The sequence below is a fragment of the Chelonia mydas genome, chromosome 4, assembly GCF_015237465.2.
Source record: "Chelonia mydas isolate rCheMyd1 chromosome 4, rCheMyd1.pri.v2, whole genome shotgun sequence".
Taxonomy (NCBI): Eukaryota; Metazoa; Chordata; order Testudines; family Cheloniidae; genus Chelonia; species Chelonia mydas.
In genome coordinates this window covers 80,418,063-80,433,132 of record NC_057852.1, presented here as the reverse complement: position 1 = coordinate 80,433,132, position 15,070 = coordinate 80,418,063, and the positions used below count along the sequence as shown (strand labels likewise).

The 15,070-nt window shown below is 45.4% G+C and overlaps 1 protein-coding gene across 4 annotated transcripts in view; it reads left to right on the top strand.

The window, feature by feature from the left end:
- Nucleotides 1-289: 289 nt before the first annotated feature.
- Nucleotides 290-15,070, top strand: part of ACSL1 (acyl-CoA synthetase long chain family member 1) — a 62,399-nt gene continuing 47,618 nt past the window's right edge. For 3 of the 4 annotated variants that reach the window (XM_037897627.2, XM_037897625.2, XM_043546048.1), the window contains exon 1: nucleotides 290-440. The gene's annotated coding sequence lies outside the window, so the exon portion shown is untranslated. Of the gene's footprint in view, nucleotides 441-11,593; nucleotides 11,745-15,070 lie in introns of those variants that run through there. The other variant, XM_043546047.1, reaches the window with a different exon arrangement.

Below are 15,070 nucleotides of genomic sequence, written 5' to 3'. Positions count from 1 at the left end.
TTAACTCTGGACCTGAGCAAACAGCTCTTGGCCCATCTCTAACGCCGCCTGGGGTCACGTTTGATTCCGGGAAGCACTGGGAGCTGGGCTCGGTCTGTGCAGGACGCTGCTGGGCCCGCGAACGGATCTGGGTCTTTCGGCCGCCCCCAGCCCGGACCCCTCTCTCCCCGGCCCAGTCCCCCACCCGGCCTGCGCTCGCTGGTTACTTGTCTTCGCCCAGGCCCTGCTGCCTCGCTACTGGCCCGCGGCGGCTCGGCTACCCCGCCGGCCCTAGCGCCCGCCGGCTCCGTGGGCAGAGGGGGGCGGGCGCGGCGCACACGCAACACGCCGCTCCGGCGGCGGCTTGTGGGGGCGGCTTAAATAGGGCGGGCCGGGCGCCGGCTTTGCACTGTCAGGGCGGAGGGCGCTGGTTGTCAGCCCTGTAGCTGCTACGCCGGGCGGTGAGTGAGGCGCCGCCGCGGGTGCGTTGCTCCCTGCGGGGGGTTCGGGGAGGGGGCTCCGCTCGGTGCGAGCTGCCGCCTGGGCTCGTCCCGGGCCGCGGAGGCGCGGCGAGGCGATGCCGGCTCCTTCCCCTGCCCTGCCGCAGCCCGCCGGCGAGAGAGCGCGAGGGGCCGGCGGAGCCCCTGGCGCTGCGGTTGTTCTGCCGCCTGCCCGGGCCTCTTGGGCGCTCCGCGGCTGATCGCTCTCGCTGACACGACGCTGTGTGTCTCCGGCGCGCCGGGGGAAGCGGGCTCTCCGGCACACCGGGAAGCTGGGGGTCTGGCAGGGGCCTCAGCCCGAAGCTGATCAGATGGCTTGAAAGCCTCCTGTCCATTTCCGTGTGTTAGGGATGCGCCAGTACAGCTAGTGGGCTGGCAGAACCCCCCCATCTCTGTGTCTCTGCGTGGTGGCTGTGGAAACCGGCTCTGTACTCTTGGTTTCACTGCAGGATAGTTCATGTGGTGCTATGCCGCACAAGAGCTTGCACTCCACAAGCAAAACCTGCACTAGTGCGAACAAAAGAGCACAAGTCTTGTGGGAGGGGACTTGGGTCCAGTTTTCTAGAGCAGTGTTTCTCAACAATGGGCACCCCTTTTCTTTTTGCGAATACAGACTAAGACGGCTGTTACTCTGAAACCTGTAACAATGGGTCTGTGGACCAGTGCAAGTCCCTGGGATCTCCTGGACACAGTTTAGGAAGGTAGCAAGCCGGTCCCTGGTATCAAAAAGGTTGAGAAATGCTGTTCTAGAGGGTGTACTGCTGAACTTCTAAAATAGAAGTTACAGATATGGGGCCATGTGTGGTGGTGAGTTTCAGTGAAAACTGCCTAGTGACCCTCCTGAATTGGATCTCAGAAGTCACTCTGAAAGTGACTCTGTCATATCTAATTAAACAACCTCTGCTTAGTGCTAAGAAATGGTAGACTTGTACAGATCAGTGTTATGCTGTATTGTGCTACTGGGGTTATAGGTATGTGAGACTTCCCTTGATATGAGTTAGCTTTCCCTTGTTTAAAGGGACACTAGAATTAACCCTCTAAGCATTGTAACATTGTTGCTTTTTAATATGTTACTGAAATGTGCTCCTCAGATGTCTGTTTCTCTTCAGTTAAGTGAAAACTGGACTGGTCAGTTTTGTTTCTCTGGGTCTTGCATATAACAGTGATACATGATCAGAGGTCCCATGCAGGGTTTCAAATCCAATCTGAGGCTGTTCTTGTGTTAAAACTAAGGAAAGCATTAGACCTAAACTGTGTGTAAACTGAAGCTAGTTTGGTGAAAAAGAAGTGGCATTTGTTTCTGCAGGTCTAGTTCTCCCTCCTTTCAATGACTGAATAGAAACTCTACTCCAAAGGGATGCTGTCAGGTCAAACTGGCTTGAAGTTTTATATTTAAAGCCAAAAGCTCTTAGACTAATTCCTTTCTTTGTTAAATGTTGGTTGAGAAACACTGTTTAAACACACCTTTTTCTGAAGGGTCTATAGTCCAAACATTGTGGTGTTACTGTAATGTAGTGGTTCTCAACCTGCAGCCTGCATGTGGCCCAATTAAAACAGCTGTGGCCCAGCTGTGCCCTGAAGGCTGCCTTGTGTGCACTGCAGGGCGCGGCGGGGTTGGGGTCTGGGACTGCTGGCCACACTGAGGGCCTAGCAGTGTCCCTGCCGCCCAGAGCTCCACTCCTGGCCTCACTTTGTGGAGGGGTCTATGGGCAGGAGGCGCTGGACAAGGGGGGTGCTGTGGTTCTCAACCTGTGGCCCAGGTAATACATTATGGGCTACATACATAGCCCACAGTGATAAATAAGTTGAGAACCACTGCTGTAATGTATTAGAGCCAGAAAGTGAAAATGACTACTCTACTCTAATACAGGGCCTGACTCTGATTCATCTCTGAACTGATGTAACTCTCAGGACCTCTGTGTGCAAGCTAAAACAACTGATATCTTTATCATGCTACTTTCTTAAATATAACTAGATGCCTTTTTAAAATGGTTTTAATAACTAGTAATACAGCTAAGAATTTAACACTTGAACCAGAGGGTCCCTTATGTGTGGTATATGAACTTGTACAGCATTCATTATAAACCTGTCTACCTTTGACGGTTTCAGAGTGGTAGAGTCTCTTAATACAGAATAAGGAAAATTAGCTTTTTAAGGGCTTCCTATTAAGTTGAAGCCACTAGTTTTTAAACATTCTACCATTTTCAAAAATCTCTCATTCTGGTTTATTAATTCTTAAGGGTTACTAAGTTTGGTTAATGTAAAATAACTTCTTTGTAGGACTAGAACTGTGTTTTAAGGGCAAACATAGTGTCTTCAGATGTCAGTGTTCAACAAGAATGTGTAACTTCAGCACTCAAACCTGTAGTTCCTAAATTTCAAAGGAGAACCTATGGACGATCAGGCATATTTGGAGAATTGGGTCCAAAGGGGTGTCTGCAACATAGGTGTCTGGTGCGGGGTAGAGTCCAAGATGCCCTGGTTGGATCCTATGATAGGGCTTGATAAGGCAGTTACTTTAGACATTAACCTTTCCTATCTACTTTTCCGTACCTAGTTGGAAAACTGTTCGAAAATGGTTTTAGCAAGCTTTTCTCTGGCTTACACTGTTCAGACAAAGCAGTTTCTAACCCTGTTCTTAACCAGTTAACTAATGTTAATATATTTGTAATCTGGCTGGGGGCATACTCTTGGAGTGGCTTGGCAAGAAATTTTGGACACTGATACGCTTAAGGTTCCACAGGAGCGCATTAAGTACGCGGGCACACATAAAGACCTCTGCTTGCAAACAATAATAGTACAGGTTGTCCAAATAGCTTAATTTAATGTTCCAATTAAGCATATGATATGGCTCTGTCTGGAGCTGTGCTGTTGGTCTTGCCAGTGTCAACTGCCAGAGTTGTCATGACTTCTCACTCTCCGAAAAGCAGCACTTCCTTATTCTCAATTAAGGAAATGTTCAGACCCTGTCTGGTTGGGGGGGAAAAATAAAGCTTACTATTTAATTTGTAACAGTACACGCTCAAGAGTATGAGCAAACATGAGCCTTCCTTGACAACTGCAGTGAATAAACTAAATCTAAAAATGTTAAACTTGTACATTTTGGAACTTATTTTGCAACTTTAAGCAACAAATGTTAGGTTGGATTTGGGTCATCAATTTCATAAAGCAAAAAGTTCCTAGGTTTTTTCTGTCCTGGAAGCAAGGTTGATATTACTGCAAAACAAAACCACTCCTTCAAAAGGGAAGGAATGAGATGACTTTCTAGTCATCTTAGGCAAATTTTCCTGCTTTTGAATAAACTTACAAGTCTACCTATCTGGTTGCATCACAAGATATGAATTACTAAATGTAAAAATTTCACTTTAAAACTCTGCTCCTAGGGAATGAGTATGCTGTTGTTGGGGGCACTTTAGTCTCCTTTGCAGACTACTTCCAGCATTGGAAAACCACAAACTTTGCCATGTGGGTTTTGGTTTGGTTTTTGGGGTTGGGGGTTGGGTTTTGTGGGAATAGACTTTTTTTAATATTATAAACTACTTGGAGTGTTAATGACTAACAATCAGTGGACACCCTGATGAGATTGCTGTGGATAGTAGATAACGAATATCAAGAGAGGATGATAGTATTGGGCTAAAATGGGTGCTAGCACTTAATGGATTTTTCTGTCCCTGCTCATAAGTACACTTCAAAGAAGAATGTGGTTGGCTCTACTAACTCTTCACTAGTCTGTTTCTTAAACTTTTATTTTCTCTGCCTGTGTTCTACAAGCAAGCATTCTGGCCAATAAAACTGTATTGTTTGAGACTCTAGATCCATGGGCCTCTGGCTGGCTGCCATGTCTGTTTTCTAAAATGTAGTCAAAACACATGAAATACTTTCTTGATATATTGCATGTAACTGATTGCGTAACATGCTTGTAGGAGCTATAGCAATCTCAAATGGGAGAGGAAGTGGTGGTATGCCTAGTTATGAATGGGAGAGGTGTTCCATGAGAATTTCCCTAAGACATGGTCCATGCTGTGGGGAAAACGTATGCTCTACTGCATTACCTTGATCACTTAAGACTACAACTCTGAGGCATGGAGGGGGAGGGGCTTGCAGTTTTCCAACCCAGCCTAACCTGTCAAAATTGGGACACTTCAAAGTACTAAGTACTCTAGCCTTAGTTTCTGCATTAAATTATGGGTGTCAGTTTGTCTTCAAATGACAAGCTATGGTCCATTTAAAAAACAAAACAAAACAAAAAAAACCCCTTCAATTAAAAGCCTACTAGATATTTTTCTCATAAGCCACCTGTACTAGAAGCTTGTCTATCGTTGGCTGAAAATAGCTTCCTTACCAGAAAGCAAACAAAATTATACTTGGAGCCAAGACACTCTTGGTGGCTGATTTTTCCAATAGTGATCACTTCTGATAGCTTAAGCCCCTGTTCTGCAAACACTTCCACACAGTCCTGTGGAGGAGAGAGAGAAGGGCTTGTGGGACAAGGCATTTAGGCTTTTTCTGCATGATCTACAATCCTTAAATCCAGAACCCTTAATATAAGAATGACCATGAGGGGTCAGACCAATGGTCCATCTAGCCCAGTATCTGGTGTTCTGATAGTGACCAGTGCTGGGTGCTTTGGAGGAAATGAATAGAATGGGCAATTATTGAATGATCATCCCCTCTTCTCCACTCCCAGCTTCTGACAGAGGCTAGGGACACTCAGAACATTGGGTTGCATCCTTGACCATCTTAGCTAATAGTGTGGTGTGTGTTTTTTTGTTTTTTTTTTTTTGTTCCCCCTTTCTTAAATCACATTGCTACAACTTAACATGCTGATGCCAAAAACTTTTATTGGTGGGAGCAATCGACTAGTGGAAAGGAATTTCTTCTCGCTTAATGCAAACTACTTTTACACTTGCTGCAGGTGACTAAAAAGGAACTGCAGTATAGCGTATTAGGGCTTGTCTACACTGGCACTTTACAGTGCTGCAACTTTCTCACTTGGGGTGTGAAAAAACACCCCCTGAGTGCTGAAAGTTTCAGCACTGTAAAGTGCCAGTGTAGACAGTGCATCAGCACTGGGAGCTATTTTTTTTATAGTGCTGGGAGAGCTCTCCACGTTGGTGCCGCGACTACACAGCCATGTTAAAGTGCTGACGCAGCAGAGCTTTAACATTGCTAGTGAAGACATGCCCTTAGTCCTGGGACAAGGAATCATTGAGAACTCTTACATAAAGAGGGAATCAGTAGGCCTGATTCTTGTAATACTCTTCGAGGAGTGAGTAAGGGTTGTGAACCCAATCACTTCCAATAAGGTACTTACTGAGCTCCTTGTTCTAGTCTTGAATGCTTTAGCAGTATCTATCTGTTGTATTGTGACTTTTAAACTCCAATCCTTTAGACTAATGCCTGAACGCTAGTTCCTTGTGACATGATCTAAATTAAACTTGCCTGACTCTTACTTAACCTTTCTGAGATTGCAGGTGACTAAGTGTGTATAAGAAGCTAATTCTTGCACTGTCTCTCATTCATCATTCAGAAGGTATATGATGACTTTACATGTGTACTGAGCTGTATTTTCCTGGAACTATCAGAATGAGTAAAATACCATGATTTTTGTCGGTTATGCTGCTGGTGACACCGCGAAAGTGCTTCTGTGTATGACCAGCAATAAGCTTTTGCAGAACAATGCCTATCTTGGGTGCCTTTTGTGAATGAACCTACTGCAAACAGAGAAGCTGGGGTGTTGCTGCACACATCAGTAGAAAGTTGTAGATGTGTTCATTCTAATTGGAATGATAGGCTTAAACATCACTTCTGAGACAGTGCAAGCACTCATAATTAGCTTCCTATTGATTATGGAGGTGAGAACAATTTAGTGTTCAGTGGTCCAGCATATCCAGAAGTGGATCAGTCTCAGTCTAAATATTAGGGCAACTGGTTATAATTTATACAATCTTAATTTGTGGTGCTACCAGCTTCACCTACAATAATCTAACTCTTAAAAGATGGTTGGGCACAGTCTTGTCATGTAGTGCTATACTGTCAGACTTGAGAACTTAATGTCCAGTTCAGCATGCCCTCAAGTTACCTTTTGGACACTATTTTGACTCTAAAATACAGCTGTTGTTCCCCTGAACATCTAAAGGAGTTAGCCATACATTTGAGGGCAGAATTGAGTGCCCACTTCGAATGTATTTCCTAGACATGCTGCTGTGTAAAGACTGCTGAGAAATGCTCTAATCCTCAGTGTGCTTGCAGTTTGCAGGGTAGAAAGAGAAAATTATCTTAAGTGCTAGATCAAATTCACTCTGCTGCAAGGGCAGGTTATAGACTTTATTAGGAATACTCGGGGCTTGCCTACATGTATGGGAGCACTGATGCTGTGGCGATTAATGCATCAGCCGTTGATTTTAGTGGATCTAGTGAAGACCCACTAAATTGACCGTCAATCACTCTCCCGTTGACTCCTGTACTCTAGCAGATCGAGAAGAGTAAGGGGAGTCTGTGGGAGGATGTCTCCTGTTGACATCGCACAGTGTGGACCCTTCAGTAAGTAGATCTAAGCTACATCAGTTTGAGTTACGCTTTTCACGTCACTCGAATGGCATAGCTTAGATCGACTTTTCCATTTAGTGTAGACAGGGCCTCAGAAGGCCATATGAGACTGATGGACCAGATTTTCTGGCACAGTGTAGCAATCCTATAATCACTAGAATAATCTGGCTGTAGAATCAATCTAACTAGTGTTGGGAGGTTTACACTAGCACAACAGGTTTCAACCCTTTTTCATTTGCAGACCCCTAAAAATTTTCAAATGGAGGTGCCAGACCTTTCTGGAAACTCAACCTGTGGTCCATGGACCCCGATCATAGCAGTCTTAGACTGAAAGCTGAATTCTGTTCAGTCAGTTAACATGTTCAGCTTGGCATTTGACACAGTGAGCGAGAGGTTAGTCTGTATTCGCAAAAAGAAAAGGAGGACTTGTGGCACCTTAGACTAACAAATTTATTTGAGCATCAGCGTTCGTGAGCTACAGCACTAAACTGTGGGCTTCTATGGTAACTATAACACTTCTGGGTTTTGACCTGTAGGTGGGGGTACTCGCATATTATTGCTTGATCAGAAAAACAGAATGCCCTTTTCTGGGATCTGAAACTTTATTTTCTATGCCCTGCAACTGAAAGCTTTCTGCCTCTCTGGACCAAAAGGTGAGAGGCAGGTTGAAAACTACTGCACTAGCTCTCGTGGCATAGATCAGTACAGCAGCTTCTATGCCTTCTGCTTTCCCTGTTGCTTGTGTGAGGGTGACTGGGCTTCCTTTTAGAGTAGCAGCCGTGTTAGTCTGTATTCACAAAAAGAAAAGGAGTACTAGTGGCACCTTAGAGACTAACCAATTTGAGCATAAGCTTTCATGAGCTACAGCTCACTTCATCGGATGCATTCAGTGGAAAATACAGTGAGGAGATTTATATACACACAACATGAAACAATGGATGTTATCATACACACTGTAAGGAGAGTGATCACTTAAGATGAGCTATTACCAGCAAGGGGGGGGAACCTTTTGTAGTGATAATCAAGGTGGGCCATTTCCAGCAGTTAACAGGAACGTCTGAGGAACTGGGGGTGGGGGGGGTGTAATAGTTTTACTTTGTGTAATGACCCATCCACTCCCAGTCTCTGTTCAAGCCTAAGTTAATTGTATCCAGTTTGCAAATTAATTCCAATTCAGCAGTCTCTTGTTGGAGTCTGTTTTTGAAGTCTTTTTGTTGTAATATTGCGACCTTTAGGTCTAATCGAGTGACCAGAGAGATTGAAGTGTTCTCCGACTGGTCAAGAATTATAATATTCATAAACATCTGATTTGTGTCCGTTTATTCTTTTATGTAGAGACTTTCCAGTCTGACCAATGTACATGGCAGAGGGGCATTGCTGGCACATGATGGCATATACACACATTGGTAGATGTGCAGGTGAACGAGCCTCTGATAGTGTGGCTGATGTGATTAGGCCCTATGATGGTGTCCCCTGAATAGATATGTGGACACAGTTGGCAACGGGCTTTGTTGCAAGGATAGGTTCCTGGGTTAGTGGTTCTGTTGTGTGGTGTGTAGTTGCTGGTGAGTATTTGCTTCAGGTTGGGGGGCTGTCTGTAGGCAAGGACTGGCCCGTCTCCCAAGATTTGTGAGAGTGATGGGTCGTCCTTCAGGATAGGTTGTAGATCCTTGATGCGTTGGAGAGGTTTTAGTTGGGGGCTGAAGGTGATGGCTAGTGGCGTTCTGTTTTCTTTGTTGGGCGTGTCCTGTAGTAGGTGACTTCTGGTTACTCTTCTGGCTCTGTCAGTTTGTTTCTTCTCTTCAGCAGGTGGGTATTGTAGTTTTAAGAACGCTTGATAGAGATCTTGTAGGTGTTTGTCTGAGGGGTTGGAGCAAATGCAGTTCTATCGTAGAGCTTGGCTGTGGACGATGGATCGTGTGGTGTGGTCTGGGTGAAAGCTGGAGGCATGTAGGTAGGAATAGCGATCAGTAGATTTCCAGTATAAGGTGGTGGTTATGTGACCATCACTTATTAGCACCGTAGTGTCCAGGTAGTAGATCTCTTGTGTGGACTGGTCCAGGCTGAGGTTGATGGTGGGATGGGAATTGTTGAAATCATGGTGGAATTGCTCAAGAGCTTCTTTTCCATGGGTCCAGATGATGAAGATGTCATCAATATAGTGCAAGTAGAGTAGGTGCATTAGGGGATGAGAGCTGAGGAAGTGTTGTTCTAAGTCAGCCATAAAAATGTTGGCATACTGTGGGGCCATGCAGGTACCCATAGCAGTGCCGCTGATTTGAAGGTATACCTTGTTCCTAAATATGAAATAGTTATGGGTAAGGACAAAGTCACAAAGTTCAGCCACCAGGTTTGCTGTGACATTATCGGGGATACTGTTCCTGACAGCTTGTAGTCCATCTTTGTGTGGAATGTTGGTATAGAGGACTTCTACATCCATAGTGGCCAGGATGGTGTTTTCAGGAAGATCACTGATGGATTGTAGTTTCCTCAGGAAGTCAGTGGTGTCTCAAAGATAGCTGGGAGTCCTGGTAGTGTAGAGCCTGAGGAGGGAGTCAGGGTGCCAGTGCCTGAGATGATGAGGCATCCAGGATTTCCAGGTTTATGGATCTTGGGTAGCAGATAGAATACCCCAGGTCAGGGTTCCAGGGGTGTGTCTGTGCGGATGTGTTCTTGTGCTTTTTCAGGGAGTTTCTTGAGCAAATGTTGAAGTTTCTTTTGGTAACCCTCAGTGGGATCAGAGGGTAATGGCTTGTAGAAAGTGGTGTTGGAGAGCTGCCTAGCAGCCCCTTGTTCATATTCCGACTTATTCATGATGACGAGAGCACCTCCTTTGTCAGCCTTTTTGATTATGATGTCAGAGTTGTTTCTGAGGCTGTGGATGGCATTGTGTTCTGTACAGCTGAGGTTATGGGGCAAGTGATGCTGCTTTTCCACAATTTCAGCCCGTGCACATCGGCAGAAGCAGTCTATGTAGAAGTCCAGTCTGTGTTGACCTTCAGGAGGAGTCCACCTAGAATCCTTCTTTTTGTAGTGTTGGTAGGAAGGTCTCTGGATTAGTATGTTGTTCTGAGGTGTGTTGGAAATATTCCTTGAGTCGGAGACATCGAAGCTTTTGTTGTTGTGGTGTTTTTTTTGTTTAAGCCCTTTGAGGCCACTGGCTACTAATGTAAGTTGATCAGTCTTTACTAGGGGTATGTCTAAACTAGGAAGACTATACCAGCATAGCTACGTTGCCGGAGCTCTGGCTGGCAGCATCCTGTAGAGTAGACACAGCCTACAGCAATGGAAGGGGTTTTCATGTTGGTGTGGGAACACTGCCTTCCCAAACAGCGGTAGCTATGTGGATGGAAGCACTCTTCCATTGGCATAGATGCATCTATGCTGGGGGCTAGGTTCGTTTAGCTATGTCAGATGGTGTGGATTTTTTATACACGTGACTAATGTAGTTATGTTAGCTGGTAACTTTTCAGTATAGACCAGACCCCTGCCTGGGTGGGAGGAGAAGTTCAGGAGAACTTGCTTTCATAAGTGCTAGATTAATTTCCTAGACTAAACTTAAGTCTGTATGCATCATATTAAAAGGACCATCTCTTGAGGTGGGTATCGGTTCCTGCAGCAGCACCCTCTCCTGTGCTGTGGTTTCATACTTGTCTAGAACCTCATTCCAGCCTGGGTCTCTTCCTCATTCAGGCTTTTAGACTTGGGTACTACAAGAAGATCCCCTGCTAACTATGTACAGCAACATGCAGCAGTAAAAGGGGGGGAGGGGGAATTGTAATGAATTGCAGTACACTTAATGTAATAGCAATGGCCCACTCAGACATAAGCATAATCTGGTAACTTTTAGAGGGACACTTTCCAAATGATGGGAGAGGGGGAATCTTAGCAGATATCACTCAATTTGTAGGAGGCAGCAGTGGCAATCAAACTAGAGCAAGTTTCCATAGTACTAGTCACTAAACCTTTCTTTAGTGCAAGACTCGCAACCCCTTTGCTAGCCATCTTGCCAAATCTAAATGTTTGGCTGTGTACACACTACAGCTTACATAGGTGTAAGTTATGTTGCTCAGGTGTGAATAAGCTTCGCCCCCCCAACCCCCAAGTGACATAAGTTACACTGACCTAAGTGCTTGTGTGTATATCGCTATGTCAGTGGGAGAGCTTCTCCCACCGACATAGCTACCCCTGCTGGTGGGGCTGGAGAACTAAGTCAACAGGAGAGCTCTCTTCCATCAGCTGAGTGTCTGCACTAACAGCACTACATGGTGCTGCTGTAAGCTCTCATAATGTAGCCATAGCCTTTGGGTGGAGAGAGAGAAACTATTGGTTCTTGAGTTTTCTTTCAGCAATAGAGAAGCTGACTGCTACTCTCCTGTTTTCTTCCGTTGCACTGGAATGATGTCTGGTTACTGATAGACAATAGGGGAGTGCTTAGCCCTCTGTAAATAGATCATTGTACACCATGAGTGGGAGGAGCAAAGAATAGCAGTATCTTGCCAATTTTGCTTACTGCCTCAAATGATTCTGTCCTTGCTGTGAAGATCAGTCTTGGATGCTGTGCTCGTTACTTATGTGTCAGAAGGAAGCTTTCTTTGCCTGGGTGGCACAAAAGATTTTAACAGAACTGATCTGAAGAGCTCAGAAGGATTCTTTCTCAAGTGGAAAGTCAACTCTGCATGTCAGTATTTGGAAATTGATGCTGTTTGCCTAAAGGTAGGTATATTACCAAGTCTCTCTTTCAATAGAGTAACTTGAGAAAAGATCTAACCTATTTTCTTTCTACCAAAATCCACTGCAAAACTAGCTGCTAATCTTGGTCATGGTACAGTAAAAGCTTCTTAATACTGTCTACTTTATATATGAAAACTTTAAACTCTCTTGCATAATATGTCTTCAGGTGCATCTCTATGTGCTTATCAGTTTGAGCATCACAAGCTTTTATGCTCCAGGGAGTGAGTCTGCTTCATTTAAGGCAGAGGTTCTCAACCTTTTTCTTTCCGAGGTCCCCACAACATGCTATAAAAACTCCGTGGCCCATCTGTGCCACAATAACTGATTTTCTGTATACAAAAGCTGGGGCCAGAGTTAGGGGGTATCAAGCAGGGCAATTGCCTGGGGCCGCCATGCCACAGGTGGCCCCCATGAAGCTACATGGCTCAGGCTTCAGCTTCAGCCCCAGGTGGTAGGGACCTGGGCTTCAGCCCCATGCGATGGGACTTTGGCTTTCTGTCCTGGGCCCCCATGAAACCTGCTTGAGGCCCCCTATGGGGCCCTGGACCCCTGGCTGAGAACCACTGCTTTAGGGTGTACTGCTATGCCTTCCATTCTACAAGGAATGGTGCCACTCGCTACTCCTGTCATGTTTGACTAGGGTCCTGCATGTCACATTACATTCTCTGCCATTCAGATATCGGGATAACAAGCAAACAGCTTGCTCAAAGGTCTCCAGCTTGCTAAAAGAGCAGTACTTTAAGATAATGTTGAAGTAAAAAGAAAACGGTACAGAGTTTAGGCATAGAAGTTTCTGGTTATCAGGGAATAAGGTACAGATTATCAAGGGGTGCGAAATTCGGTTTAGGAGCGGGTGGCGTAAGGAATACATAACCTGCAATTTCCCCAATTGGGGTTAAAAGTTTAACGGGTCAAAGTACAGACATTGAGCTATGGGGGTATGTTGTCCATATAATGGCTATATTCAGGTGTGGAGTATGAGTGGATACGATGATGAGAATGGATCTACCCTCATTTGGTGGGATTTAATGTTCAGTGATTTTGTGGTTCCAGTTCATATGGTCCAATGGAAAAAGTCTCTCAGTCCCTTTCCCATAGTTGATGCACGATGTCGTACCGGCTCTCACCTCCTGGTACTGTCAGTGGCTGGTGATGTGTTCGATGTAGATGTCCCTGGACCATCAGATGGTGTCCGAGACCATGAGGCGCCGCATGAGCAGTGCGTAGCATCGACCGATCCCACAGGTCCGCAGCACACGCTCGCTGCAGGGGTCCCAAGCGCCCAGGGCTCCAAATGAGTCACCTGATCTTGCTGACTTTCCAGCACAATTTAACCTTGATAGCAGTGTGCTAGACCTGCCAATGACCAATAGATGGGATTGCTCATCTCTAAGCAAACAGATGAAGGATTGAGTTTGGCATGCAACAAAAGCAAGTGATCAGCCAGCTTTTGTCTTGCCTGTTTAAGGGCTGGGAAAAAATTGATTCGAGTTCTTAAGGAGGCACTTGGAGATGAGGATCAAGCCTGCCCTGTAAGGGATGGGTGTGGGGTCTAGACATGAGTGGATTGTATGGGAGGTGTCACAACAAAAGGGGGAGACCTTTCGTCTTATGCAGATGCTGACTAGCTCATCTCAGATGAGCTAAGTTTGGCTGACCTAGGGTCTTGAAGAAAAGGACCAGGTGCTAAAGTATGTCTTCTCTGGGTGTGGGGCAGGGAGACCTTTCAGCAGCAAGTATGTGCCTAGGCCAACTAAGTTGAGCTCATGGGCCTTGCATTATGGGGCTAAAAATAGCAGTGTAGATGTTCCCCCTTGGGTGGCTCTGGGGGCTCTGAGGCCTCCCCCACACCCTTTTTCTGAGTTTCAGTGCTCAGGCTGAGTCGGTTGACCCAGGCTTTGAGACCTGTGTGCACACCCTTAATTTGCCTCTGCAGTGGAGACAAGGCAATCAGAGCTGCTGGGCATTGTCAGAGTGAAGTAGGTGAAAGGTCCTGCATCCTTGTTTCGCTTAGTGTTTGGCATTTGTGAATTATACACTGGTCAATCTGTTCTTCCTATGCCTGTGTGGCCTTACCTTCATTACAAAAAGTATTCACTAGGGGCTTGTCTACACTGGCAATTAACAGTGCTGCAACTTCTCGCTCAGGGATGTGAAAAAACACCCCAATCAGCACAGGGCACTGGAGGCATGGTGAGGAAACCAGCTAAGTGACTTCCCATAAGTCAGTCCTTCCAGAGCCAGGAATTGAACTGAGCCCTAGACCAGTGCCCTAGTTACAAGATCATCCTTCTCTGCTCTCCTACTGGTGTTGTGAAACCCTGAACTATTTCTATGACTATTTGCAGTCTCTGGCAACCTAATTCTTCTCCAAACACTTGTCTAGCTCACAAGAGGTCTACACTGCTCTCCTATTGCCTAGTTGAGTAACTCATTGCAGTAACAGATTTTAAGATTGTAAACTGAGACCATTCTGTAGCAGTAACATTTTAATTTTAAAGGGAACCATATCTTGCTAGCATACAGCTAACTGGCATCCTGAATTTAAATGTAATTTTCATATCTATTTTACACTAGTAAACACCTACTTTATCTGGTGTTCAGTCTTTTTACAACATACTATGTGAACATATTTGGCTTTAATATTCTTTAGTTTTGCTTTGATCTAACTTCACAATATTCAATAAGGTTTAACAGCTTAAGCATCTGAGTAAATAACTACCAGCTTCCAAAAACAGTATTTGCTCCACATAACATCAAAATATCCACTGCATTTTTTTCCCCTCTAAAAGCCTATTGACTCTCCCTCTTGTGGTAGGAGGCGTGAGCTGGCAACAGACGTTTATGAATGTCACGGCCAGTTGTGAGTTTCTGAGACAAACATTGTGTTCTTGTCTGTTGCCCTTTTGTGCAGTGGTGTGACTCCAGACTCTCCTGCCATTGGCCTGCCCTCCCTCCCCTGAATAACTTGTCTGCTAGTTACCTTTAGCCTAGTGGGCAGGAGCTGTAGGGCTCAGCATGTGACTAATGGCCTGAGAGACCTTGGCTGAGAAGAAAGCACCAGCTGAGCTGACAGCAACACTCCCCGTCCCCGACCGACCCTCCCCCTCCACGGTCTGTTCTTGCTGCTGTATGTTGTCTGTTAGTATTTGAAGGCAGAGAGAGAAAGAGAAGGCTCTCCTGTGCTTTCTCCTGTACATAAGCAGCAGATAAAATCTACTTCCTATGCTTATTTACATTGCCTTGCACTACTACGTAAAACCTTGAAATGTCAGTTTGTCCTGCTGGGTGAACAAAGATACACTGAT